The sequence below is a fragment of the Mesoplodon densirostris genome, chromosome 2 (genome assembly GCF_025265405.1).
Source record: "Mesoplodon densirostris isolate mMesDen1 chromosome 2, mMesDen1 primary haplotype, whole genome shotgun sequence".
NCBI lineage: Eukaryota > Metazoa > Chordata > Mammalia > Artiodactyla > Ziphiidae > Mesoplodon > Mesoplodon densirostris.
The window spans coordinates 55,453,086-55,479,934 of NC_082662.1; the positions used below are offsets into that span (position 1 = coordinate 55,453,086).

At 41.8% G+C, this 26,849-nt stretch overlaps 1 long non-coding RNA gene across 1 annotated transcript in view; it reads right to left on the reverse strand.

Annotated features, from left to right (window-relative positions):
• Positions 1–1,023: 1,023 nt before the first annotated feature.
• Positions 1,024–26,849, reverse strand: part of LOC132480268 (uncharacterized) — a 29,343-nt gene continuing 3,517 nt past the window's right edge. Inside the window, exons 2-3 of the long non-coding RNA XR_009530625.1 lie at positions 24,769–24,958; positions 1,024–1,143 (exon numbers count right to left, since the gene is read on the reverse strand). This is a non-coding gene — a long non-coding RNA (uncharacterized LOC132480268). The remainder of the gene's footprint in view (positions 1,144–24,768; positions 24,959–26,849) is intronic.

Here is a 26,849-nt window from a genome sequence, read left to right on the forward strand (position 1 = left end):
AGGGAGCAGTAGCTTGAGGAGAAAAGAAGATGGTTTGAAGTCAGTGGAAAGTAATTTTGCCAAGTGCAGAGTTATCTAGTTAACCTATTGTTCAGCATAATGAAAAAGCAGGGCTATTCTAGAGTGTGTTACAGTGTGTAGTTTGTCAATTACCCAATCAGGGGGCATTGTTCATTCAGCCAGGATTGAGGGCATTACCCATACTATTTTATTACTATCAAGCCTCAACTTGGCATATTTTTATATAGACTATAGGGTGTTTAATAGTCATGCAAAACTAGGACTTTCTTCATCCTTCTGGGCTTAAGTCTATTGTCACTGGGCTCCATTAGTTTTTGTCCCTGCAATTAGAGTGTTACAATATGCAGTACTTAGACTTATAAATTGATGGGAAGGTAGGGGTTGTAAGAATTGTGGTGGCCCCTCAGTTTGAAAAAAGGTCAGAACAAGTGAACAGGGTATAAGGAAAACAGCCTCAGAGGCTATGGTAGCTGCCTGACAAAAATCTAGAAGGCATCTTACAGTCTCTGTAGAAAATCTGTGTTTACACTGCTCTGTATATACCTTAAAATCTCCTTCATCCTCAAGGCATCTCTGCATTTAATGAGAGTGGATATGAAAAACCTCTTAGGAAAAGCTGTGTTAAATCATGTTAGCACAAAAGCAACTTAAAATCATCCTTATTTTCAAATGTAATTTAAAAAATTTTATTTTTAATTTAGGAAGTTCTTATTAAGGTTGGTCAATCATCTCGTTTACAATATCACTCCAGAGCATACTTAATGTACAACTGTTGTTAATGACTGGGAATCCTACAAACTGTTATCAGTTTAGAAACGTTTATATTCTGAATTCTTCTGTTTTGAAGAATGTAGTATAAATTTCCATAATAAAACATTTCTCCTCTTGTGCCTGTGGTAGGCTGTTCAGTGGTGTCAAATATTTTTTGACTTTGATAAAAATGTACTGAGGGTCAAGATCATCTCTTAATAGTTCACACTTCTATTTAATAACCTGCTTCAGTGTCAAAAGACACCCCCATCCTATTGCAGTTCCAGGAAGAATTACGCAATGTCATCCCGTCTCGGGATGCTCATCAGCCACGTCCATGTTATTCCATATTCGGTCCATTCCAGAGAAAGGCTAAAGGAGACAGAGGGTACAGATCTTGTTAGGTGCAGCCTCTGACACTATCACTATCAATTGTCTTTTGCTGGGGCTGATCATCACCTCAATTATCTAGTGTCCAGCCTACCTGATAGGTTTTTGCAAACTATAACTCTTCTGTCGATGAGCATGGAATAATGACAGCCAGGGGCAAATGGACAGAATACAAAAAAGATAAACCCAGAAGTAAAATACATAAGTCTATCTCTGCATATAGACATACAATATGCTTTTGGTACCAAGTGATTCAACATAATATATAGCCAGTGGTTTCTTTGCAGGCTTGTTGAGATTATGCTAAAATGTTACGTAAATTAGATAGAGCTGTTGGCTTAAATATTTTTCGCATTTTATCATTTCAGTGGAAATATGCTAAATATTTAAAAATATTGCGATATGCCAAATGAACATACATATATAGAATTTTCCTCAAATCACTGCATTTGGAATTTACAGTAAAAACAATTTTAAAGTTAAATAGGGACCCTTTATTTAAGGGAAGGTATATTTTTCTAAATGATTCCAATCAAAATTCAATTTCAAATTGAAATCATGAATCAAGGAGGAAAGTAAAATACACTGGTAAAGTATGCCGAAGCATCATAGCAGTACATATTTTTAGCCGTACACAGTGCCACACAACATGAGAAAATAGGTTTTAGCACAATATTAATTGAAGTTTTGCCAGTGTGTTGTTCAGGAGGTTAATTTGAAAAGAATACATTAACAATATATTTATAACATTTAAATAAATTAAAATTACACTTCACACATCAATAATGCAGCTGTTAAATAATATTTTTATTCTATGTAAATCCCATCCATTCATCTCAGTTGTATAATAAATGACCATAATTACAGAGCTTCATTGGGAGGAAGGTCATTGGTAATCCTGTAATTCCTCATTGGTGTAAAGAGAGAAAACAGAACTGTTTGTGATGAATGTATTCAACCTTTTGCATACTTTGGTACTTCGGACCATGCATTAAAATGCTGTCAGAAATTAAGTTCTTCACGTCCACAGCATTTTTAATGTGCTGTGTAGATTTTTTTTTTTTTTTTTTTTTTTTGCTCTAAAGCCTTCTTGAAGTGCTTCCTTGACTGCTTCTTTTTCCTTTTGGCTTCAGGTGTGGTGTGTGTGTGTGTGTGTGTCTGTGTGTGTGTGTGTGTACACATATATACCAAAGAACATGCCTACCAAATTCAGGCTGTCCTATGTCACATAAATCCAGCTGGGAAGTCTTTTCTGTAGAACTAATTTCCTTAATTTTCAATGCTTCATTTTACTTCTAAAGGGAAGCATGGTCTTCGTGTTCACCTCAAACTGCAGCATTCTAACCATGGACTCAAATTCTCAACCCCATTTCTAGATGAGCTCTTATCTCTACAGATCTCTATTTTCAGGTCACCAGGGAAGGCATTTGGTAAATTTTTTTTCCCTTGAAGAATCGTTAGCTATAACTTGGAAGATCTTTAGTTTTAACCTGGTTCTTATTCTCCCTTTTTTTTTTGCGGTACGTGGGCCTCTCACCGCTGAGGCCTCTCCCATTGCGGAGCACAGGCTCCGGATGTGCAGGCTCAGCGGCCATGGTTCACGGGCCCAGCCGTTCCGCAGCATGTGGGATCCTCCCAGACCGGGGCACGAACCCGTGTCCCCTGCACCGGCAGGCGGACTCTCAACCACTGTGCCACCAGGGAAGCCCTCTCCTTTAATATAAGGATGTAACCTGTTTTTCCTGGAGGGACTAAAGATATGTAGAAGTGAATGTGATTGTTAAAAGCAATGGACCAGTGACAAATAAATTACAGAGAAGGTAACAAATTAAGACATTAACAAAGATAGCTATGGTTTAAATTATCTGTACCCCCTGCTTCCTTCTAACCCTAGAGACTGGGGCATTTTCTGTCCTCTCCAGGAGCCGACAAGGCTTGGGTTTTGCATATGGAAATAAGAACAAATGACTGTTAATTCCTAATGAGAAAAATATCAAAGTGAGCAGGATTCTCTGTGTGTGCCATAAGGGCTTGTAATTGAAAGGTCTTCAGCAAAAAGGGTTTCAAGCAGAGGGAATTCCTTTTAATGAAGCTTGGATTTAGTCCCATTATTCTAATAAAGTGTAATCAATTGGTGCTGACAATCTGAAGGTCTAGTTCAACCTCTGATTAGATCTTGGTTGTTTTTAAGGCGATGGGCATGAGGAAGGGAAACATGAGTTAATAGGCTTTTGGGTCAGTGATCCACACTTCCTGAAGTGAGTTGGGAGTTTTGAAGGAGGGCAATTTGGAAGCTGTCTTAGCATAAATCTAAAGCAAGTCTCTGGCTGTCCAGGGGGAGCTGGGCCCTCAGCATTCCCCAAGACATGCTTCGAGCTGATTCTACTCTTAATCCAATTTACTCAGCCGAATAAGTCCCACTGCTTCAGCCTGCCAACAAATTAAAATCCAGCTTCATAAAAACACCTTGAATTTGGAAGGTATTGGCTGGCCCACTAGACTTGAAACTTCATTTATTCTGGCTAACTTCTCAATTATCTTCCCAGCAGTGGAGATGTGTAAAAGTGCAAAAATCAATAGGGTTCTATTCCCATTCTATTGGAAAGGGAAAAATTAATGAGATAGGACACTCTCTTAATCAGAAATAAATGTTTTAATTCAGATAATGACATAGTTTTCCCTCGCTGAAGGATGACAAATGCTGGGCTGCGCCCCCAGCAGAAGCAGTTTCAATTTTATTGTAAATATAAAAGGTATTGATTGGTGAGATGTACAAACCCCATTGCTTACAAAAGCCATTCAGGGGGACTGGGAAAACTATTAAGCACTGGGTCAGAAATCAATAAACAACACTGAAATGTAGCAGAGGTCGCCCTAGGCTTTGTGGCATCTTTGAAAGCCGAGTGGCAGGAATAGTGACAGAAATGTCTCTTGTGGAGCAATGTTGGGGATGAAGAGGGTCAGATGTTTAATCTCTTCTGTGGTTTGACAGGTCCCAGGAACAGAACTAATGCAGTCTTTCATGGCTGTCTTTGATTTAAATACATGCTGATTCATCCCCTTGCTGACAAGTGTATTTATTGGCTTTGGGGGAGCCCACATGCATTGGCAGGGAAGAGATAGGGTGTATTTTGGAGTCAGAGCCGTTGTGTTTATGCAAATCAGCCACACCTCTCTCTCCTCAGGGAAAAAACAAACACACACCAAAACTTCTTTTAAACACACTGATAGATGGGGATACAGTCTACGAGACTGAACCTCATATTAGAGCAATTACAGAGCAAATGATAGAGCATGAAGTATTTTTTGTAACAGCGGACTATACGTAATATTTCTCCTTTTGGGTTTTTAATCTTAATACTTGCTTTGAATTCAAATGTAGTTTAGGCTTCCTTTTCTGAAGTCCTTTATCATGGGTTAATATATTCAACAGTCTCCAGAACACCCTCCTTTCACACCCATTATTTGGGGGCAAAGAGATTATAATTTATCATTATCTTCTTCCCAGCCCACGGCTCCCACACCCACCCCTAACACACAAGTAGTTTTAAAGCTAGAAGATTAACCCAGATTAGAGATCATCCTTCCGTTTTGAATGCAATTGGCTTGAATCTTTAAATAACATCATGATAGTCATTGAACTAAAACACACATTTTATTGCTGAAAATTCTAGCCAAGAAATACCCAGAGTGGAGAAAAATTATATAAGGGAAGAGATTCCACGCATGTAGGTGGAATCCAATTTTTCTAATAAGACATCGATTTGAAAGGTTTAAAGCTGAGTATTGAAACTTTTAACAACATCATTTCAGAAGCAGAGACAAAGACTTCCCTCCCCCCAAATGCCCAAGCAGCGCCTTCTGTTACTGGAGACTCTGCTTCCCTCTTGACACGGGTATGATTATGAGATTGGTGAGGGTCAGGCTGCCCATCAGTAGGTGAAGTGTTCAGCTGCTGAGGATTTGAGTTTCATCTCACCTCAGATATTATGTCAGTTTCATGTCATTTTCATCCGCGAGAATGATTTGAGAGCGCTCCTTGTCCCGTGTTATTGCGGTCACTTGACCTCAGATGTAACTTCTGTCGAATACCATCATTTTAACAAAGTCGAGGAGTTGCACATCCCTAGCCAGAGCTGACATTTCCAGCCTGCCGCTCCCCAATTGGTTCTGACGGCAGATTTTACTGCCCCTCCGTTCCCAACAAATGAATGTTAAGGCCTCAATGAATTGGTTCACATTGAAAGTTATAGTTTTTCATTGCCATGAGCATTTTTAAAATTGGATACCCTCCTCCCCTCTTTGTATTTGGCCTGTGGTACTGGTATTTTTCTTTTTGCATTTGGATGCTCAAACATAGAAAACTACTTTCTGCTTAAAAATAATATTCTGCCCCCCTCCCCTACAATGGCAATTCTACATTTGTCACCTAAAACAGAGATGACACACCTTGAGTTCTTGTCTGGATGCAGATTCCCTATTCCCTCAGTTCCTTGCCTTCCTGTGCCTTGTCTCATGTTCTTTTAGCATTTTTAAGTTAGCTTTAAATGTATCTTCTAAATATTCTTCTAGATATATCTTCTAAAGGAATATCTTCTTCTTTACAAGAAGAAGAAAAAAAAATTGGGTCATGATGATTTTTAAAACCTCTCAAATTAGAACACATGTCCTCATTTCTGGGTCCCTGGGCCAGCCCTAATGAACTCACAGACTCACTGTAAAATGGAATTATTCCATAGGGTGTAGCCCTATTTGATAGAAGAAGTTGCTGGCCTGAGAGAGTTTAGGGAACTTATCCCAGTTTAAACAGCATGTATGAAAATCAGAACGGGGACCAGAACCTTTGCTTTCCAAGTTACTTCCCCTTTGCTGCCTGTTATGGCCACACCAACACCATCAGTGCCATCTGTGCCTGAAGCTGAAGGGCTTTCTCACTCTCATCACACTGGGTTAGCATAATAGGAACACCTGGCCCGGTGCCTGGCATCTAGAACAGGGTCGGCAAACTTTGTCTGTGAAGGACCAGATAGTAGATATTTTAGGCTTTGTGGACTACATATGTTCTCTGTCATGCATTATTCTGTGTGTGTGTGTGTGTGTATGTGTGTGTGTGTGTGTGTTTACAACCCTTTAAATATGTTAAACCTAATTCTTAGCTTCCAGGCTGTACAAAAACAGGCTGCATATTGATTGGCCCATGGGCCGTAGTTTTCTGACTGATTCTTGAACTAGAAGATGCCTAATATATGTTAGTTGATTCTAAGATGAATGTGGGAGGGTAACTGTCCACTTTAGAATCAAATAAGATGGTATCAGTGAAACTGCTTGACTATGCCATAAGTGCTTGAAAAATGTTAGCAGGTATTGCCTCCTGGGAGTTTAACCTAATTGTGGAGTGAAAGCATGGGCCAATGAACCACTGGTCCCATATTTGAAATATATACTACCTGGACAACAGTGTTGCCTAAATCATAATTTCTTATTTTCTCAATGTGAACCACATGGAATTCTATTAGACAATTTTTGACATACAGAAGTAGCAGATTCTCTGTTTCAACCTAATATCATAGTCTTCCCAGCCCACCCAAACAGGTTTATATGTGAATTTCAAGTTAAGAATCTCTGCTTTGAATCAGGGAATATTATTGATAGTTTTCTCACCCTGAGAAGTGGCATGAAGAAGCCAAGTACATTTCCCTACGTCATGGGGTTAGCTAATACTGGGACTGAGGGCCTTGTCACTTATTCACCTTCTGCATCACAAAGGTAGAGTTTGGTGGTGCCCCAGGGCCACTCCTGCATCCTCCCAGCCCCACCCCATGCTGACTTCCCAGCTCCAGCATAGATATCTTGTTGTTGGTATATATCTACAGTGAACTTGGATGCTGAGCTATAGAGGCAGGAGCCTGGGAATGGAAATGGAGTTTTTGATATGTGGAAATTGGGGCAGAGTCTGAGCACAGGGTCTTTGCACATAGCAGCCCTATAGTCAGTTTAATGATTTGACTTCCTGCTCTCCATAACATGCAGGAGGCCTCTGGCTGGTCCCAACAGCTGATTGAGCCTGTTCTCACTCCCAGATTGTGCCAATGGGATAGGTGTCCCAATCGCTAAGGTTTAAAGTATCATTCCTCTAAGACTTTGGGAAAGTTTTCCAGAGTCTACCATTTGGGAGAACTCAAAAATTCTTTGAAGAGCCATCATTCAATTAATGTTTATTAGACACCTACTAGGTGCCTAATCCATATTAATGTTTCACCAGAGTTATAGATACAGAAAACAAGCAAGTGGTTACCAGGGGCGTGGGGGGAGGAGAAAAATAGGTGGGAGAGATTAATGGGTACAAACTTCCAGTTACAAAATAAATGAGTCATGGGCAAGAAATGTACAGTGTGGGGAATACAGTCAATAACTATGTAATATCTTTGCATAATGATGGATAGTAACTAGACTTATCATGGCGATCATTTTGTGATGCATAAGAAATATGGAATAGGGGACTTCCCTGGCAGCACAGTGGATAAGACTCTGCGCTCCCAATGCAGGGGGCCTGGGTTCTATTCCTGGTCAGGGAACTAGATCCCACATGCATGCCACAACTAAGGAGCCTGCCTGCCACAACTAAGACCTGGAGCAACCAAACAAATAAAGAAAGAAAGAAATATGGAATCACTCTGCTGTGCACCAGGAACTAACATAGTATTGTAGGTCAATTATACTTCAAACGAACAAACAAACTCGTAGAAAAAGAGATTTGATTTGTGGTTACCAGAGGTGAGGGGTGTGAGGGAGCTGCACATAGGTGAGGTGGGCCTGTGCCTGGGTGTTTGGGGAGCAGCAGGGAGACTGGAGTGTCTGGAGCACAGTGAGAGAGGGGATCCTTGGAGGGGTCTCAGAGGTCAGATCATGCAGAGTCTCACAGATGATTTTCTCTGAAGGTGTTTCCTTTGATTACTGCTGGGTCATCAGTTCCTAGCTGGGCTCTTTGGCACTTAGATTCTCAATAATTGTGTAAAGACAAAGCATGCTGGGGCCATTATAATGGCTGTGGAAAGGTGTGAATAACTTCGACTTGACTGTAGGAGGTGCTCCATGAGATAGCATTTATAATCTTTGTTTACATTTCCTATCTTGATGAAAAATTGTAGAAATAGGATAAGTAGACCCGGGATTTTCCTTTCACAGTTTGCATAGGAATCCTGTTTTCTTCTGACAGCTGTTGCCCTTTTCATAATTAAACTGTTTCCTCTTTGGGTTTGGGGGCTTCTTCTTTTGTATCTAATGATCTGCTGTATTTTGGGTGGGCACCCTAACTGTTACACTTCTAGACCGGGTTCAGGGCCAGCCTCCTCTGTGATGTCTCAGCTCACTCCTTCCCTCCTCAGGTGAGTTTGCATTATAATCTGCACCACACAACCTGGCACTCAGTTGACAGCTTCCAGACCTTTCTCTGGTGGTTTCATGGGTCTCGCTGTCCCTTCTCCTCAGTGAAGCTGTGAGCTCTCTGAGGGCAGGGGCAATCAATGCCTTGGGCTTTTTCTTGCACATTCCAGGAACAAACTGATGTGGCTTTCTGTAAGTACCGCCAATTGATTTGATAAAGAGATTGAGAGAGTGTGTGTGTTGGGGAAGGACAGTTGAGAATAGTCCCCTCTGGAACCAATAAAATAGAATAAACTGTCAAATTACCTTCTACTTCCTCAGAAGTCGCTGTGTCCCAAGTGTCTGACCCACCTTGCTGTGTAGAGAGCCCTGCCTGAGATGGCGTTTGCTCCTTCGCGGAGGCAGTGTGGTGGGATAGAAAGTGCACCGGCTTTGGATTCAGAAACTTGGGCTCAAATTCCAGCTCCCTAACCATCTAGTTGTTCTATCTCGAGCAAATTACTTAACTTCCCTGAGCCTCTGTTTCTTCATCTGTAAAATGGGCATGGTACTCACCTCTAAGGGCCACTGCAAAAATGGAAAGACAATGTATATGTGTCAGTGCCTGGGATATTGTAGGTACTTAACAAATCATAGGATTGCTATCGGCACAATGAGAAACAGAAACCATACCATTGGATATTATTTTTGCTTCTTCACAATTTATCTTCCTGAGAAGATAACTTAGGAGTTAGTGTTAGCCATCTAGAAATTTCTTTAAGTAGATTTCTGGAAGCCAGTTGGGAAGGGGGGGGTGACGAATTTGAAGCAGAAGGATTGGTCTGGGTAAAGTGCAATTTAAGGAAATTCGGTAGATTAGGATTACTACTGGCATTTGATCAAGGTCAGGGGCAAGGCTGGAGGAGGGGGCGGTGACTGCATGCTGAAGGGCCTCCAGGTCCCTGCTAAGAAGAAGAGATTCTAACCAGCAGGCAATGGGGACAGAAGGATTCTGAGAACACACATATGATATGGACTGTTATTAAAATGGGGGAGGACCTGTACAAAAGCAACAACATACGTTTAGTATTCCTGTTTTTTGATATAAAGTTATGTTTTAAATTTCATGAAATCATAAAAAAGAATGTTAGAGATGGAAACTAACTATTATGGAAACTAACACCATTAGTTTCTGATGAGGAAACTGAGGCCCAAGAAATTCACATTGCCCAAGGTAAATTCACAGCCCAAGGACATGACAGAAAGCTTTATAGTTGCTCTTTATTATGTACTTGTTCTGTTTCAGACATTGTGCTGGGCCCTGCATCTACACAACCCTTCACACTTACAACAATCTGCACAAAAGAGATCACATCACCCATTATATAGATGAGGAAACCCAGGTGCAGAAACTGCAAGAGCACACAGCTATTTAAGTGGTGATTCAAATTCATTTTTACCTGGATCCAAAGTCTGAGCTCTTCTCAGCATCCCACATGGCAACAGAGCTGAGAAGAGGACCTAGAGCCAGGGCGCCTTCCTCCCAGCCACCTTTGGCACCTGTCAAGCTTCTCTCAAGTCCATGCCTAAGTTAAGCCAGGCCAGCACTGAATTGGTTACCTCATGTTGATCCACAAAGAATTGTTTTTCTAGTTTTCACCTTCTGAGGGGATGTACATGTTGCAAGTTTCTACTAAGGAATAGTTCTGTGCATTGTTTGTGCGAGATTTTATTGGCATATTTTTTATTTCATCACAGAGTGTCCTCATTATGAGGAAGCCTGGGAGAAATTTCTGCCTGGTCCCAGGTCAGAATTAACTGAGTTTTACTAAGGATTTGACCTGTGAGCATGTTGTCTCATGGATGCTGTAAATTGTACGGCCGATCAGGGTTCCCTTTTGTGTTCGTTGCTTGAACACTCAGATCCAAATGGGAACCCCACACAGAGTGAGGATACAGGGCCTACAGTCTGCATTGCTGTGTTATATAGTCTCTTTCCTGGCTCGGTTTCAGGTTCCAATCCTACTTCTTTTTTCTCATCTATTTAGAATTTATTTTTCCCTGACCTAATTTATGTAATCCAAGAAGAAACCTTGACTTGTTTTCACAATGAGATGATGTATAAATGACTAAATAAACAGAAATTTTAACTCCATGTTGAACCTCCAAACCTTCTCGTAAAACCTGGTAGCAGACTTTACCTGCATGATATTCCTCCCAGTCCTGGCATAAGGAGGAAGAAGCTTAGAAGTTATAAACTCCTTACACAGAGCAATCACCCTGGGAACACTGCAGGACCCAGGTGGGGACATGCAGGAGATGGAACGGTTCCCCACTCTCCCGTCCAAATGAACTAGGATGCTGGATCCATCCTACCTAATTAAGGAGTACTTGAAAGCAAGGCCTTTTTCTTGATTCACAAACCCTCCTCATCATCATTTATAGTGCAGTGATATGTGAAGACTGGGAGAGGAGACACTTAAGGGAAGATGGGTATTTCCTTAGATGACATTGGTGGGGGCAAGTGTCACCTTCACACAAGCACCTCCACTCAGATGGCTTGTTAAGAGTTTGGCAGCAGCGGACGGAACACGCTGTAATTATTGACAAGGCACTGAGCTATTATCCATATTGATATAGGAATTCAAGGACGGGACATAGGTCAAGTGAGCCCACAACTTCAACACTTGCTAAAAGACAGTCCTGCTGGTGGTTTCCATGCATAGGAGACTAGGGAAATGCAATTTCATTCATCCATTCATTTATGTATTCATTCATCCACTTGTTCATTCACTTGATAAGCTCTGCTAACTGAGTTCTTTGCTGGACTCTGAAGATATATGAATGAGCAAAATAGACATGGTCCCTGCTCTCATGTAAGCTATTTTGGGTAGATTCAGGGAGGTGGCTATCTGAAAGAAAACAAATTCCAGAATCATAAAATAGGAAAATATCGTCTTGGTTTTTAAAAAGAGGAAAGGTAAAAATTTTGAAATCCAGTTGAGCTATCTTCTATTGGCTTAAAGATTTTTTTTTTTTGAGAGAGAGAGAGAGAGACTTTCTCCATAGGGTAGACAAATCATCAGTGACATCGTAGTGAGAAAGAAACAAACTTTTCCCACATAGGTCTCATGCTACCTGGCTGAGTGGGATAAAAAAGAAGAGGGTCAGCCTTCTCCTAGGTCTTAATGCCACTTCCAGATCATTGAAGTATCATTCTCTCATCAATATCTAAAGTCTTGGTAGTCAATCTCTACCACCCATGGCAGCACACCTCCAGAATTCACTGACTTTATAGAAATACCTGCCACTGGTCACCTAGTTTCAACCCATTCCTTCCATCCTCCTCGACGAAGCCAGTCCCAAAGATCAACTGTCACAACTATTAATATCATTATTCCCGAACCAACTTGACCTTTCTGATCCCCCTCTACAGTGTATACCAGCACATGTGTCATATATGGGCAAAACCATACCCAAAGACACTGGTGCACCTCTGCTCTCCTTCAAGTGGGCTCCTATTTCTGATCAGAACCTCCTTACCTGTTGGGGTGGGTTGAATGGTGGCCCCCCAAAAGATGTGTCCACTCAAAAGTGTGAATGCAAGTTTATTTAGGTAGAGTCTTTGCAGATGCAATTAATTTAAAGATCTTGAGATGCAATCATCCTGGATTAATGGGGTGTACTCTAAATCAAATGACAAGTATCCTTAATAAGAGAAAGGTGGAGGGAGATTTGGGACACACAGAGGACAAGGCCATGTGAAGACAGGTAGAGTCTGGAGTTATGCAGCCACAAGCCAAGGAATGCCTGGAGCCACCAGAAGGTAGAAGAGGGAAGCATTCACCCCTAGAGCCTTTGGAAGGAGCACATCTCTGCCAGTACCTTGATTTCAGACTTCTGGCTTCCAGGACTGTGAGAGGATAAATTTCTATCTGTTTTAAGCCACCAGATTTGTAGTAATTTGTTAAGGCAGCCCCAGGAAAGGAGCACTCCTGTCATTTCCCCCACTTCTCCTAAACCTCACTTAAACCAGAGTCTTCCAACCCCTTCCTTACCTATTTCAGTCTGTTGGCTTTGCTCCCATTCCCACCCAGCCCTCGTCATCCAGCCTAGACACCTAACCTTGCCCACACTCCAGATTCTCATTCCTGCTTCAGACAGGTGTTAACCCCAAACCCAGGTCACCAGCATTCCTTGTCTCCCTCTGTTCTTGCCATCCTGCTGGAGTGCCAAAGAACCATGAAGATTTGACACTCAAAGTTCATATTGTCAATGTTCAACTTGTTTTCCAGGATTAAGAACTTTTCTCCTTCATCTGTTCCAGTCAGAAGCTCTCGGATTTAATCTTATATGAGAAGACTTAGCCTACCTGGTGCATGTTCTAGAACATTCCCCGAACCCCACATCAAAATGGCCCTCATGTTTTGCTTTATTCTCAGCAGAGTTTTCTCTCAGTTGAAAAGAACCATTTGCTTGACCTTGATGGCCCATTTACTCACTATTTTGTGTGTCTCCTTCCTTTCCTATAGAATTTCTCAGGTGAGCAATTCATGCCAATTAACTTTATTTTTATCTTTACCCATAGCTTCCAAAACCCTCTACAATCTGGCTTTTTTCTTTCCTGATAGCTCTCTCTGATTTGTGGCTGAAGAAAATTTACATTTTTTTAAAATCCTGGTTAAAAAAAAAACTTTTCAGGTAATACTGTTGCTTTTTTTTTCTTTTTTTTTCTGCGCTATGCGGGCCTCTCACTGTGGTGGCCTCTCCCGTTGTGGAGCACAGGCTCCGGATGCGCAGGCTCAGTGGCCATGGCTCACGGGCCCAGCAGCTCCGTGGCACGTGGGATCCTACCAGACTGGGGCACGAACCCGTGTCCCCTGCATCGGCAGGTGGACTCTCAACCACTGCGCCACCAGGGAAGCCCCTGTTGCTCTTCTTGACTCTCCGTCAGTGACTTAAAGGATATTGCACTCTTCTGAATCGCCTTTCTTCTCTGCTACCTCTCTATTCCCTTATTTGTTGGCTCCTCCTTCTTCTCATGTTTCCAAGGTTGTATCATCACCCTTCTCCTCGTCTATCTTAATACAATTCCTCAGAAAGCCACATTTTATGATTGCAATGATTACATCATTACTTTTTATTCCTAAATGTCAATCCTGTTCTTACCTCATACCCAGCCCTGATCCATGTCATTGCCACCCGGATATTTTTTAAATGAATGTCTCACCAGTAAACCAAACCAACTTCTCCATCTAATTTCCTCAACTCAGACAAGTTCCATCACCCAAACTTTTCTCTGTCTTCTCCTTCGCCCTTGAGTTTACTCAGATACTAAGTCCTGCCAGCATTTCCAATAAAGTCTTGCTCATGTAATGTCCCTCTTTCTCTCTTTTTTTATTGAGGTATAACTGACATACAACATTATATTGCTTTCAGGTGTACAAAATAATGATTCAATATTTGTATATATTGCAAAGTGATAACCTCAATTAGTCTAGTTAACATCTGTCACCATACATAGTCACAGAATTATTTTTTTCTTGTGCCGAGAACTTTTAAGATCTCATCAACTTACAAATATGCAATACAGTATTATTAACTATAGTCATCATGCTATACATTACATCTCCATGATTTTTTTTCCATGACTTATTTATTTTATAAATGGAAATATATACTTGTTGACTTCCTTTACCCATTTTGCCCATCCCCCATGCCCCATCTTTGGCAACCACCAATCTGTTCTCTGTATCTATGAGCTTGTTTGGTTTTTCTTTAAAGCTTTCACATATAAGTGAGATACAGTATTTGTCTTTCTCTGTCTGACTTATTTCGCTTAGCAGAATCCCCTCTAGGTCCATCCATGTTGTCACAAATGGCAAGATTTCATTCTTTTGTTATGGCTGAATAATATTCCATTGTGAGTGTGTTTTTTTTGTGTGTGTGTATACCACATTTTCTTTATCCATTTTTTGATATTGAGTTGTATTAGTTCTTTATATATTTTGGATATCAACCCTTATCAGATATATCACTTGAAAGTATCTTCTCCCATTCATTAGGTTGCCTTTTCATTTTGTTGATGGTTTCCTTCCCTGTGCAAAAGCGTTTTCATTTGATATAGTCTCACCTGTTTATTTTGCTTTTCTTGCCTTTGCTTCTGGTGTCAAATCCAAAAAAATATCGCCAAGACTTATGCTGTGTCAAGGAGCTTATTGCCTATGTTTTCTTCTAGGAGTTTTATGGTTTCAAGTCTTCCATTCAAATCATTCATCCATTTTGAGTTAATTTTTGTGTATGGTGTAAGTTAGTGGTCCAGTTTCATTCTTTTGTATGTGGCTGTCTAGTTTTCCCAACACCATTTATTGGAGAGATTGTTCTTTCCCCATTTTATATTCTTGGCTCCTTCGTCATAATTGGCCCTATATTCATGGTTTTATTTCTGGGCTCTCTATTCTGTCCCATTAATCTATGTGTCTGATTTTATGGCAGTACCATACTATTTTGATTACTGTATCTTTGTAATATAATTTGAAATCAGGGATCATATGACTCCAGCTTTGTTCTTATTTCTCAAGATTCTTTGAGTATTAGGGGTCTTTTGTAGTTCAATACAAATTTTAAGATTACTTGTTCTATTTCTGTGGAAAATGCCACTGGAAATTTACTAAGGATTGCATTGAATCTACATATTTCTTTGGGTAGTTTGGATTTTAACAATATTAATTCTTCCAATCCATGAGCACAGAATCTTTCCATTTATTTGTGTCTTTTTCAGTTTCTTTCATAAATTTCATTGTTTTCAGTGTACAGGTCTTTCACTTCCTTGGTTAAATTTAGCCTAGTTATTTTATTTTTTAATACAGTTTTACATGGGATTGTTTTCTTAATTTCTATGGTAGTTTGTTATTAGTATATAGAAATGCAATAGATTTCTGTAGATTGATTTTGTATACTGTACTGTAACTTCATTGAGTTCATTTATTAGTTCCAACAGTTTTTGATGTAGTCTTTGGTATCATGTCATCTGCAAATAGTGACAGTTTTACTTCTTCCATTCCAATTGGAATGCCTTTTATTTCTTTTTCTTGCCTAATTGCTCTGGCTAGGACTTCCAATACTATGTTGAATAAAAGTGGCAAAAGTGGGCATCTTTGTCTTGTACCTGATCTTAGAGGAAAAGATTTCAGCTTTTCACTGTTTTTTTTTTCTTTTTGCGGTATGCGGGCCTCTCACTGCCGCGGCCTCTCCCGTTGCGGAGCACAGGCTCCGGACGCGCAGGCCCAGAGGCCATGGCTCACGGGCCCAGCCGCTCCGCGGCATATGGGATCCTCCCAGATCGGGGCACGAACCCGTATCCCCTGCATCGGCAGGCGAACTCTCAACCACTGCGCCACCAGGGAGGCCCTCAGCTTTTCACTGTTGAGTATGATGTTTTCTGTGGGTTTGTCATATATGGCCTTTGTTATATTGAGGTATGTTCCCTCTATGCTAACTTTGCTGAGAATTTTTATCATAAATGGATGTTGGATTTTGTCAAATGCTTTTTCTACATCTATTGAGATGATCCTATGATTCTAATCCTTCATTTTGTGAATGTGGTGTATCATGTTGATTAATTTGCAGATGTTGAATTATCCTTGCATCCCTGGAATAAATCTTACTTGATCATGGTGTATAATCCTTTTAATTGTTGAATTCAGTTTGCTAATATTTTGCTGAGAACTTTTGCATCTATGTTCTTCAGGGATATTGGCCTGTGATTTTCTTTTCTGTGGCATCTGTGTCTGGTTTTGGTATCAGGGTGATGCTGGCCTTGCAAAATATGTTTGGAAGAGTGTCCCCTTCCTCTATTTTTAAGAAGAGTTTGAGAAGGATTGCTATTAACAAGAATTCTTTTTTAAATGTTTGCTAGAATTCACTAGTGAAGCTACCTGTCCTTGATTTTGTTTGTAGGGAATTAAAAAATTACTGACTCAATCACCTTACCAGTAATCAATCTGTTCAGATTTTCTATTTCTTCTTGATTCAGTCTTGGAAGCTTGTATGTTTCTAGGAATTTTTTTTTTTTTTTTTTTTGCGGTATGCGGGCCTCTCACTGTTGTGGCCTCCCCCGTTGCGGAGCACAGGCTCCGGACGCGCAGGCTCCGGACACGCAGGCTCAGCGGCCATGGCTCACAGGCCCAGCCGCTCCGCGGCATATGGGATCCTCCCAGACCGGGGCACGAACCCGTATCCCCTGCATCGGCAGGCGGACTCTCAACCACTTGCGCCACCAGGGAGGCCCTGTTTCTAGGAATTTATCCATTTCTTCTAGGTTGTCCCATTTGTTGGCATAGAATTATTTTTTGTACTCTCATGATGCTTTGTATTTCTGTGGTAACAATTGTAATGTCTGCTCTTTCATTTCTGCTTTTATTTATTTGAACTTTCTCTTTTTTTTTTCTTGTTGACTCTATCTAGATGTTTGTCAATTGTGTTTATCTTTTCAAAGAACCAGCTCTTTGTTTCATTGATCTTTTCTAGTTTCTATTTTATTTATTTCTGCTCTAACCTTTGTTATTTCCTTTCTTCTGCTAATTTTGGGTTTCATTTTTTTAGTTCCTTGAGGTGTAGAGCTAGGTTGTTTATTTGAGATTTTTCTTGTTTCTTGAGGTAGGCATTTATCACTATGCACTTCTCTCCTAGATCTGCTTTTGCTACATCCCATAAGTTTTGGTATGTTGTATTTCCATTTTCATTTGTCTCAAGGTATTTTTTGATTTCACTTTTGATTTCTTCATTGACCCATTGGTTGTTCAGGAGCATGTTGTTTAGTCTCCATATATTTGTGAATTTTCCAGTTTTCTTCCTGTAATTGATTTCTAGTTTGATACCATTGTAGTCTGAAAAGATGTTTGATATGATTTCAATCTTCTTAAATTTGTTAAGACTTACTTTTTGGCCTAACATATGATCTATCATGGAGAATCTTTCATGTATACTTGAGAAGAATGTATATTCTGTTGCTTTTGGATGGAATATTTCATATATAACTGTTAAGTCCATGTGATGTAATGTGTCATTTAAAGCCAATGTTTCCTTATTGATTTTTTGTCTAGATGATCTATCCATTGATGTAAACTGGGTTATTAAATCCCCTATTATTACTGTATTGCTGTCTATTTTGCCCTTTAGGTCTGTTAATATTTGCTTTATACATTTAGGTGCTCCTATGTTGGGTACATAAATATTTACAAATGTTTTACCTTTTTGTTGGGTTGACCCCTTTATCAATATGAAATGCCCTTTTTCTCTCTTATTACAGTCATTGTTTTAAAATCTGTTTTGTCTAAGTATAGCTACCCCAGTTTTCTTTTGCTTCCATTTACATGGAATATCTTTTCCTATCCCTTCACTTTCAGTTCATGTATATCCTTACATCTGAGTTTCTAGTAGGCAGCGTATAGGTGGCTCTTGGTTTTTTATTCACTCATCCATCCACTCTACATCTTTTGATTGATGAATTTAGTCCCTTTACATTTAAAGTTATTATTTATAAGTATGTACTTATTGCCATTTTGTTAATTGTTTTCTGGTTATTTTGTAGTCCCTCTGTTTCTTTCTTCTTCCCTTGCTCTGTCTCTTTGTGGTTTGATGACTTTCTTTAGTATGCTTAGATTCCTTTCTTATTATCTGTTGTGTATCTATGATAGGCTTTTACTTAGTGGTTAACATGGAGCTTACATATAACAACTTATATTTATATCAGTCTATTTTAAGTTAATAACAACTTAAGTTTGAATGCACTCTAAAACTCTAATTTATATTCTCCCTCTCTCTTGTTTTATGTTTTCGATGTCACATTTTAAGTCTTTTTATCTTGTGTATCCCTTAGCTAGTTTATTGTAGTTACATTTTTTTTTTACTACTTTAGTCTTTTAACCTCCATACTAGCTTTATAAGTAATTAATCCCCTACTTTTACTATGTATTTACTTTTACCAGTGAGATTATTTATACTTTCATACACTTCCTTGTTACTAATTAGCACACTTTCTTTTCAGCTTGAATAAGTCTCTTTAACATTTCTTGTAAGGCTAGTTTAGTGATGATGAACTCCTTTAGCTTTTGCTTGTCTGGAAAACTTGTTATCTCTTCTCAATTTTGAACGATAACTTTGCTGGATACAGTATTCTTGGTTGGAATTTTTTTTTTGTTTCAACACTCTGATTATATAGTGTTACTCCCTTCTGGCCTAAAAGGTTGTGCTGAAAAATCTGCTGGTAGTCTTATGTACATAACAAGTTGCTTTTCTCTTGCTGCTTTTGAGATTCTCTTCTTGCCTTTAACTTTGGACATTTTAATTGTAATGTGTCTTGGTGCGGGTCTCTTTGGGTTCATCTAATTTACCTCTCTGGGCTTTCTGAATCTGACTGTTTCTGTCTCCAGGTTAGAGAAGTTTTCAGTCATTATTTCTTCAAATAAGTTTTCTTCCCCTTTCTCTTTCTCTTCCCCTTCTGGTACTCTGATAATGCAAATGTTAGTCACCTTGATGTTGTCCCATAAGTCCTGTAATCTAGCTTCACTTTTTTTCATTGTTCTGCTGCTCTGATTGGGTGAATTACTCTACCCTGTCTTTGAGTTCACTGATACTTTTGTCTTCTTCATCTAGTCTGCAGGTGAATCACTTTAGTGTATTTTTCAGTCCAGTTATAGTATTCTTTATTCTGTGATTTCTGTGTGGAACTTTTTACATTTTTTTCCTCTTTGTTTCCTCTTTCTGCCTTACATTTTTTCCTCATTTGTTTCCTCACTGAGTTTGGTGAGCATCTTTATGACCATTACTTTGAATTCTTTATCAAGTAAATTACTTACCTCCATTTCATTAATGCTTTATTCCCCCCGATATTTTATCTTATTCTTTCATTTGGAACATATGCCTCTGTTTGTTCATTTTTCTTGACTCTGCTTTGGTTTCTTGTGCATTAGATGAAAGAGCCACTTCTCCCAGTGTAGAAGGATTGGTTTTGTGTAGGAGATGAACCTTACTTATTGTTCAGTTCTGCTCTAGCTCTTGGACAATCTTTGTGATTGTCCAAGCAACCCTTTTTATTTTTAATAGCTCCCAGTTGTTGAAGGTGTACCAAGACCAGTGTCCCAAAGGGGGAGATCTCAGTCAGCACCTAGATTCAGGCTGATTAGAAGCCAGACCCTCAAGCAGCAGTTGTAGAGAGTGCAATTATATAGAGTTCTGTGGGACTGTAAGCATAAGTGCCTCTGGCTCCCAGAGCCAAGGGATCTATAGGTGTCTTCTGGGCAGCAGTTGCAAAAATCAGGGCTCCAGATGAGTGTACAAACTCTTTTCTGGGAGATATCAGTGAGATGTAGCAAGGCAGAGGGAGAGCGCTAAGATGGTATCATCTGGCCTATGTTCCCTGAGAGCATCTCCATAGCCACTAGATGTGTGCCAAACCCGAAGCCTGCTTCTATGGCCAAATCTCCAGGACTAGCAAGTAGATCTCTCTCACAGAAAAGCTGGGGGTGTGTTTCAGTCATCTGTCTGTGGAGTGTTCTGAGGGTGGTAATCTACCAAGCACTGTCTCTCTGATTGTTGCAGTTTCACAGGACCCAGCAATGCAATGCAAGCCCCCTTGGCTATCAGGACCAGGCAATCAAGAGATATCATCTGGGCAGAAGCTGCAAAAACCAGGACATGAGATGTAAAAACTGGGGCACCAGACACAAATAAGTGCTCTCCTCTGAGAAAAGCTGGCACTCTGAAGTGCAGCAAAGGGAGAGCATAAAGACAGTGCCTACCCTCCTAGGTCTCAGGAAAGGTTTACAGTCAACCCTTAGATTTGTGTTTAATTGGAAGCCTGCCCCTCAAGCTGCAACAATGGTGATGAGCTAGTAGACCTCTTTCCAGAAAGATTGAGCTCCTGGGTCTATTGCTTCTTGCTGTACCCTGGGGGCAGTACCAGTTTAAGAACACTTTCTCTATTAGTTACAGTCCAATGGGACCTGTGAGCATAAGCCCTGCTGACCACCAGAGCCAGGAAATATAGAGGGTCCCCAGGCAGCTGCCAAAAAATCAGGGCACAAGAGAAGGACATAAGCTCCTATCTGTAAGAAACGGGGGAGCTGGAGTGAGGCAGAGGGAGAGCACAAAAACTGTATTCACCTTCCCCAGCTTCCATTCCTTGAGAGCCCCTCCATAGGCTCCTATAAGTGGTCCTCAGGCCAAAGCTCCTGGATAAGCAAATCGGCCTCTTTCTCAGAAAAACGAAGGGTGTGTCTCAGTCTGCTATCTGTGCAGTGCTCTGGGAGTGGTAGTCTGCCAAGAACTGTCTCTCCAATTGTTACAGTTCCATGGGACCCAGGAACACAAGCCTCCCTGGACTCCAGAGCCAAACAATCAAAGAACATTCCCTGGGTGGCAGCTGCAAAAGCCAGATGTAAAACCCAGGGCACCAGACGTATAGAAGCCCCCCCCCCCACCAGAGATATTGGCACTCTGGAGCATGACAGAGTGTGAAGATGGCACCTAGTGGCTGGAGCAAGGCAGAGAGGAGCGCAAAGACGGCACTTAGCAAAAAAGGGGGGAATAAAAGGAAAAGGAAGAGAAAAGAAAAAAAGAAGAAAAGGAGCAAGGCAGAGGGATCCTGTGGAAGATGGAGCTTGTCAGCTGCAGCATAAAGATGGCACCTGCGGGAAAGGAAGAAAAAAATAAGATGGTGCCTGCTGGCCTTAGCAAAGCAGAGGGAGAGCAGGAAGATGGTGCCCATCAGCCTCCCTCCCCGGAGAGTATCCCAGCAGGCCCCTGTCCCTTAGACCAATGCTTTAAAATGAAGAAATGAGTCTCTTTCACATAAAGTCTGGGTACTTTCAAAGAGCTGCTTCTGGGTTAGCCCTGGGGTAGGTAAGTCTGGACATGGACCCTTTAGGAGATGTTCCTCAGTTTGCCACAGCCCTGCAGGTCTCGTGTGTGTGAGCTTCATTGGTCTTCAAAGCCAGATGCTTTGAGAGCTCGTCTCTCAGGTGCCGGTCTTAAAGCTGAAGTGCCCGATGTGGGGTATGAACGCTTCGTTCCTCAGGGAGAAGCTCCCGATTGTGTGCTGGAGGTGGGGTTTATGGTGAGATTGTCTCAGCCTTTCCTAGTCACTTCAATGTGGTTTACTTCACATTTGCCCAGTGTGAAGGGATTACTCTGCCAGTTTTTAGGGTTTTTTTTTTTTCTTTTTGCGGTACGCGGGCCTCTCACTGTTGTGGCCTCTCCCGTTGCAGAGCACAGGCTCCGGACGCGCAGGCTCAGTGGCCATGGCTCACGGGCCCAGCCGCTCCGCGGCATGTGGGATCTTCCTGGACTGGGGCACGAACCCGTGTCCCCTGCATCAGCACGCGGACTCTCAACCACTGCGCCACCAGGGAAGCCCAAATCACTGCTCTTTAAATCATAGATTTTCACCCTCTTCTTGGCTATGGTTCCCTTGGTTGAAACCACTCTCTAGAAAAATCTACATATAAGTCCTCCCTCCCTTCCTCTCACAAGTTAGCATCCAATTTTAGGACATTCCTGGACTGCTCAACCCCTTATACCTGTGGAAGCTTCCTCACTCACAGAAGAGCCCACCGCAGGGGGACAGCTCTCACTGATGGAAGGCTTCTCTTTCTACTGGAATCAGCCAACTTGTCACCTACAGAACCATGCACAAGTCTGCAGGCACCTCTTCAGTGACTGGCAGGCTGTTCTCATGGCTGCTGAGGCCTTTGCTTCTTTAGACTGAAACAGCCTGGGATTCTTCAGGCCTTTCTACCTAACAGGGTTTCGTGGTTCCTGATCGATTCAGTGTAGTCTAGATCTTCCGTGGAATCTGCCCAGCCTGACACCCACCTTACAAAGCTGCCCTCCCAGCCACAGAAGTTGCACTCAGGAGCCTTGTTTACGCTGAGTGGCTCCACCATCCTGGCCCATAGCTGATGGAACTTGGTAGAACCCTGCATGAAGATGCCAATCGTATTTTCTTCCCCAGATATTTGGAAATGGATTCAGGGCCACTAGTTCGTTTCTGCAGGTCTTTTGAACTGGGGATAAGTCATCTTGGTGGCTGTGGGGACAGCTATCTGGATAGAGGCGAGAACGAAGAATAAAGCAGTGGAGAGGAGGGGCAGAGAGGAGCGTGCAGGTGGCCTTGGAAGGGACAGAGACAGTCGTTGCTGGTTCTGGACAGCTCTCCAGTTCCTGGTTCCATTCTTCTCTCAATCTTGCCTGTCCTCTTGGATTCCATAAAACAAACCTGTGACCTTTTTGGTTTAAACCAGTTAGAGTAACTTCCTGTTAAACATAAAATCAGTCTCCTCCTCCCCTTCCATCTCCCCTACTTTTCTCTCCTCCCCTCTCCTCTCCTCCCCTTCTCTCTCTTCCCTTTCCATCTTCTGTCCTCTGCTCTCCTCTCCATAATTCTTATGTTCTCATGACCTCATGATGATGACTTGCTGCAGATTTCACATCTCCCCGGTGATTTCATCCTGAAGCTCTGCTTCTCTTTTGAATATGGAAGCTTGGCACCTCATCCCAACCTCACACTCTATACGGCACACTCTTCTCTTCTTTTCCTTTAAAACTTCCCTTGGTGGCCAGTCACTGAGTCCTGCCTTTTGTCATGGTCTCTGGCTTCTGCGTCTCCTGAGGGACTATCAAGATCCCTAAAATTTGTAATCCTCTCTTACCATGGCCTCAAGATCTGCCTTTTTCCTCTTGATCTCAACAGCTAAATTGTCATTTTCGTATTTGATTACTGGAATGTTGTCCTTACTAGCGTCTTTCAGAGGAAGCTGCCAGCTTCCTCTATCTTCTGTCACTTTAAAATGCTTCCAAAAAATGCTACTTCTACATGAGACGTTACCCAGTCTGCATAAGTCCAACGAAGACACTTACACTCTATTGACATTCGCCCATCTGTTGCCACTTTAAGCTTCTCAGGGGGTACTTGTGCTTTGATGACACTTATGATCATAATTAGTGAAATAATCACTCTGAGCTCCCCTGGTCAACCACCTTCAATGCCTCCCTATTTCCCTCAGGATAAAGTTCTAGTTCCTTAGTCTGACAGTCAAAGTTTTCTATATTCTGATCTCTACCAACATTTCCTTTTTAACCTTAGCTCCCCTGAAGGACCCTCTACTCAAGCGAGACTGTCTACTCACTGTTTCCCTAACTCACCCTGGGCTTTTCCACCTCTGGGCTCTGCATTCATTCATTCTTTCATTCCTGGGACACACACTTGTGGTACCAGGCACTGGGGATCAAACAGTGAATAAGACAGACACAGTCGGCCGTCGGACATGCTTTCACTCCGTGCTGGTCTGCAATGTCTTCTCTCTCCAGCCCCATTCCTTTTGTACTAAACTCTACCTATCCTTCAAGGTCACCTTAAAATCTACCTCTTCCCCAGTCATGTCTGTCTGAAATGACCTCTCTGGCGAAAGCCTTGTTTACCTGTTTATTTGTACTCTGAAGTTAACTTACCAGTTAACATCTGGATTTGATTCTGCACCCCAGTCTCCTGTGCTGGATATAAGCTCCTTGAGAAGGAGCATCTTCTGCTGCTTCATTTACCCCGTGGACCTTGCCTAGAGTGTTAACTCAATAAATGTGTTGGATTTATTGTGGCAGCTTAGGCTTGGATTTCCTTAAAACAACCACAAATGACTGTGAATATGCATTTGTCCCTCTGGTTGATGCCCCTCTGGTTGACTTACATAAGAACTAGTATTTCCATTGGTTCAGTGTTCCCCTTCTTAAAATCAGCTGGGTCACAGGTGCTATGACATGGATGGACCTGGAAGACACTATGCTAAGCCAATCCCCAAAGGTCAGATACTACAGGATTCCACTTATGTGAGATACCTAGCATAGTCAAATTCATAGAGACAGAAAGTAGAATGGTGGTGGCCGGGGCTGGGGGGAGGAGGGGATGAAGAGTCATTGTTTAATGGAAACGGAGTTTCAGTTTGGGAGAGGAAAAAGTTCTGCAGATGGATAGTGGTTGTTGGTCACACAACAGTGTGAATGCACTTAATGCCACTGAATTGTACACTTGGAAATAATTAAAATGGTAACTTTGTTATGTATATTTTACCAAAATTAAAAAAAAATCAACTAGGTCCCAAGCTGCGTGCAGCTGTGGCCCATGTCTCCCCACTCCGGACTCCTCCCCACCGCCTCCCATTTCCAGCTCCCATTTGGTAGCGGGATAAATACCTGTGGAAGTGAAGTGAACGACATTCTTTCTTTGAAATTGAGAAGGAAAATTAGACGTGGAATCTTTGAAAATGCTTTAAACACTTCTCACGTTTCACCTTGCCGCTGTCTCTTCAGGATGTAAGTGGAAAAAAGCGTCAAACCTCAAAGCCAACAAGAGAAGGCGTTTTCTGGGCTCAGATGAAGAAATCTGCAAAATTAGGAAATAATGTTTGTGCCATTTCTGGAGGCCCTGGACAGGCTCGATTCACCTCCAAGTGATTTACCTGTGGCTCTCCGTGATTATTTACTTGGCTCTTCAGTTCAAGACAATCACAGGAATGTACGGCCCATAAATTAGAATAGCTATGAAACACAGGCTGCCTTTATGTAGAAACATAACTTTTGCAGTTTTTTTTTTTTTTTTACAAAGGGAAAATACATTTAATATACAGGCTTAGAATGATCACTTGGCTCTTACTCCCTCCTTTTTAATATCAGAGTTCGGCACGGATTTCTTGCCTGTCCTAGGTCTTTGCCCTTGTGGCTGACTACAGGCCCAGGAGACAGATATTCCCCCCAAATGCTCCCTGACTGAGCCCCGCTGGGGAGCAATGAGGCCTCTCCTACCATGCCCTCCCCACCCCAAGCTTTGGCTGCCTCATCATTTGGGGGTAGGGCTTTTCACAGTAGGTGAGTGTGGAAGTGGGGTCAACTATGCAGAATAGGGGAAGGAACACGGATCTGGGGGTTGGGCCCACCAGTTCTGGACCCAGGCTCCACCACTCACCAGCATTGACCCCCAGCAGGAGACCTCATCACGCCCATCTCTAAAATGGGCTGACAATACCCCCTGGTTGAATTATGGTGAGGAACAGAGATAACAAACAGAAGTATAAGATCTGACATTCCAGAAACAGCTGTAAAGATATCAAGATGATAGTTCTGGAGTAGTCTGGAGCATTTTGGGGTGAGCAGAGAAGCCTCAGACTGAGGATGGACAATCCATCAGATGAAGGGGAGGGTCGAGGTGGGACATCAACAGCTGGAAAGGGAGGAGGAAAGTTGGGAGTCTGGCCGAGTCAGCAGAACAGCCCACTGATGCAGACAGCGGGTTGCCTGCAGGTAACTTTGAGGTGGGTCCAAGGGTCCATCTGAGATCGGGGCTGGCACTGATGAATGAAGAAGCAAGACTTTTAAAGCTAGGAAGTGTGACCTGGTGGCTAGAGGCAGGTACCTGGGTCCCACTGCTTCTAGTCCTAACAGGGAGAGCCCATCAGACTCTGGAGCCACGCTGCCAGGGTTTGACTCCTGACCTAGCTCTCACTAGCTGTGCAAACTTGAGCCAGTTACTTAACCTCTGTGAACTTTAGTTCTTTCCTCTGGAGAATGGAGGTTATAATAGTACCTATCTAGCTCATAAGATTGTTACGAGAATTAAATAAAATTAAGATGTGTAAAGCTCTTCGATAGCTCCTGACACATAACACAGAAAAAAAAGTGTTTGCTGTTTTTAACATGATTCGTTCCTTTCAACAAATTCATTCAACAAATGTTTATGGGCTAGGCATTGTGCTAGGCAGTGGCAAAGCAGCTGTGAAGTGGTTTGCATGATCCTTGCCCTCATGGAACTGAAAGCTTAGCCTCCAAGGATGCCTTCTTGCTCCTTGCCAACAGCTAAGCCAAGATAAGGTTTTGGTGTTCATTCTCAGGTCTGTAATATGCACTATAGCCCTTGTCTCTGATTTCATTTATTTCTTCCCATACCTGCTCCTCCACACTGCAGGTAATTGAGAGTTGTTGGAACATTCGATAAAAAGCTTACAGAATTGAGGGTACTCAATCAATGCTGAATAATAACAAGAGAAATGTATAATGTATAAACAGATTATGTTGGGATCTTAACGTTCTTTCGTCTCATTAATATATATGGGAGCACACTTCCTCTGCACTGCTCTCTGATGAGGACTGTCCTCCAGCAGGCAAGGAGGGCCAGGCTACACAGAGTCCCACCTGGGGTCTGGCTCGGGGTGCAGCTCGGGATCCAAGCAGGCATCTTCTTCATGAGTATCAGCAATTTCCTTTCACGTGAAAAGTTGCCC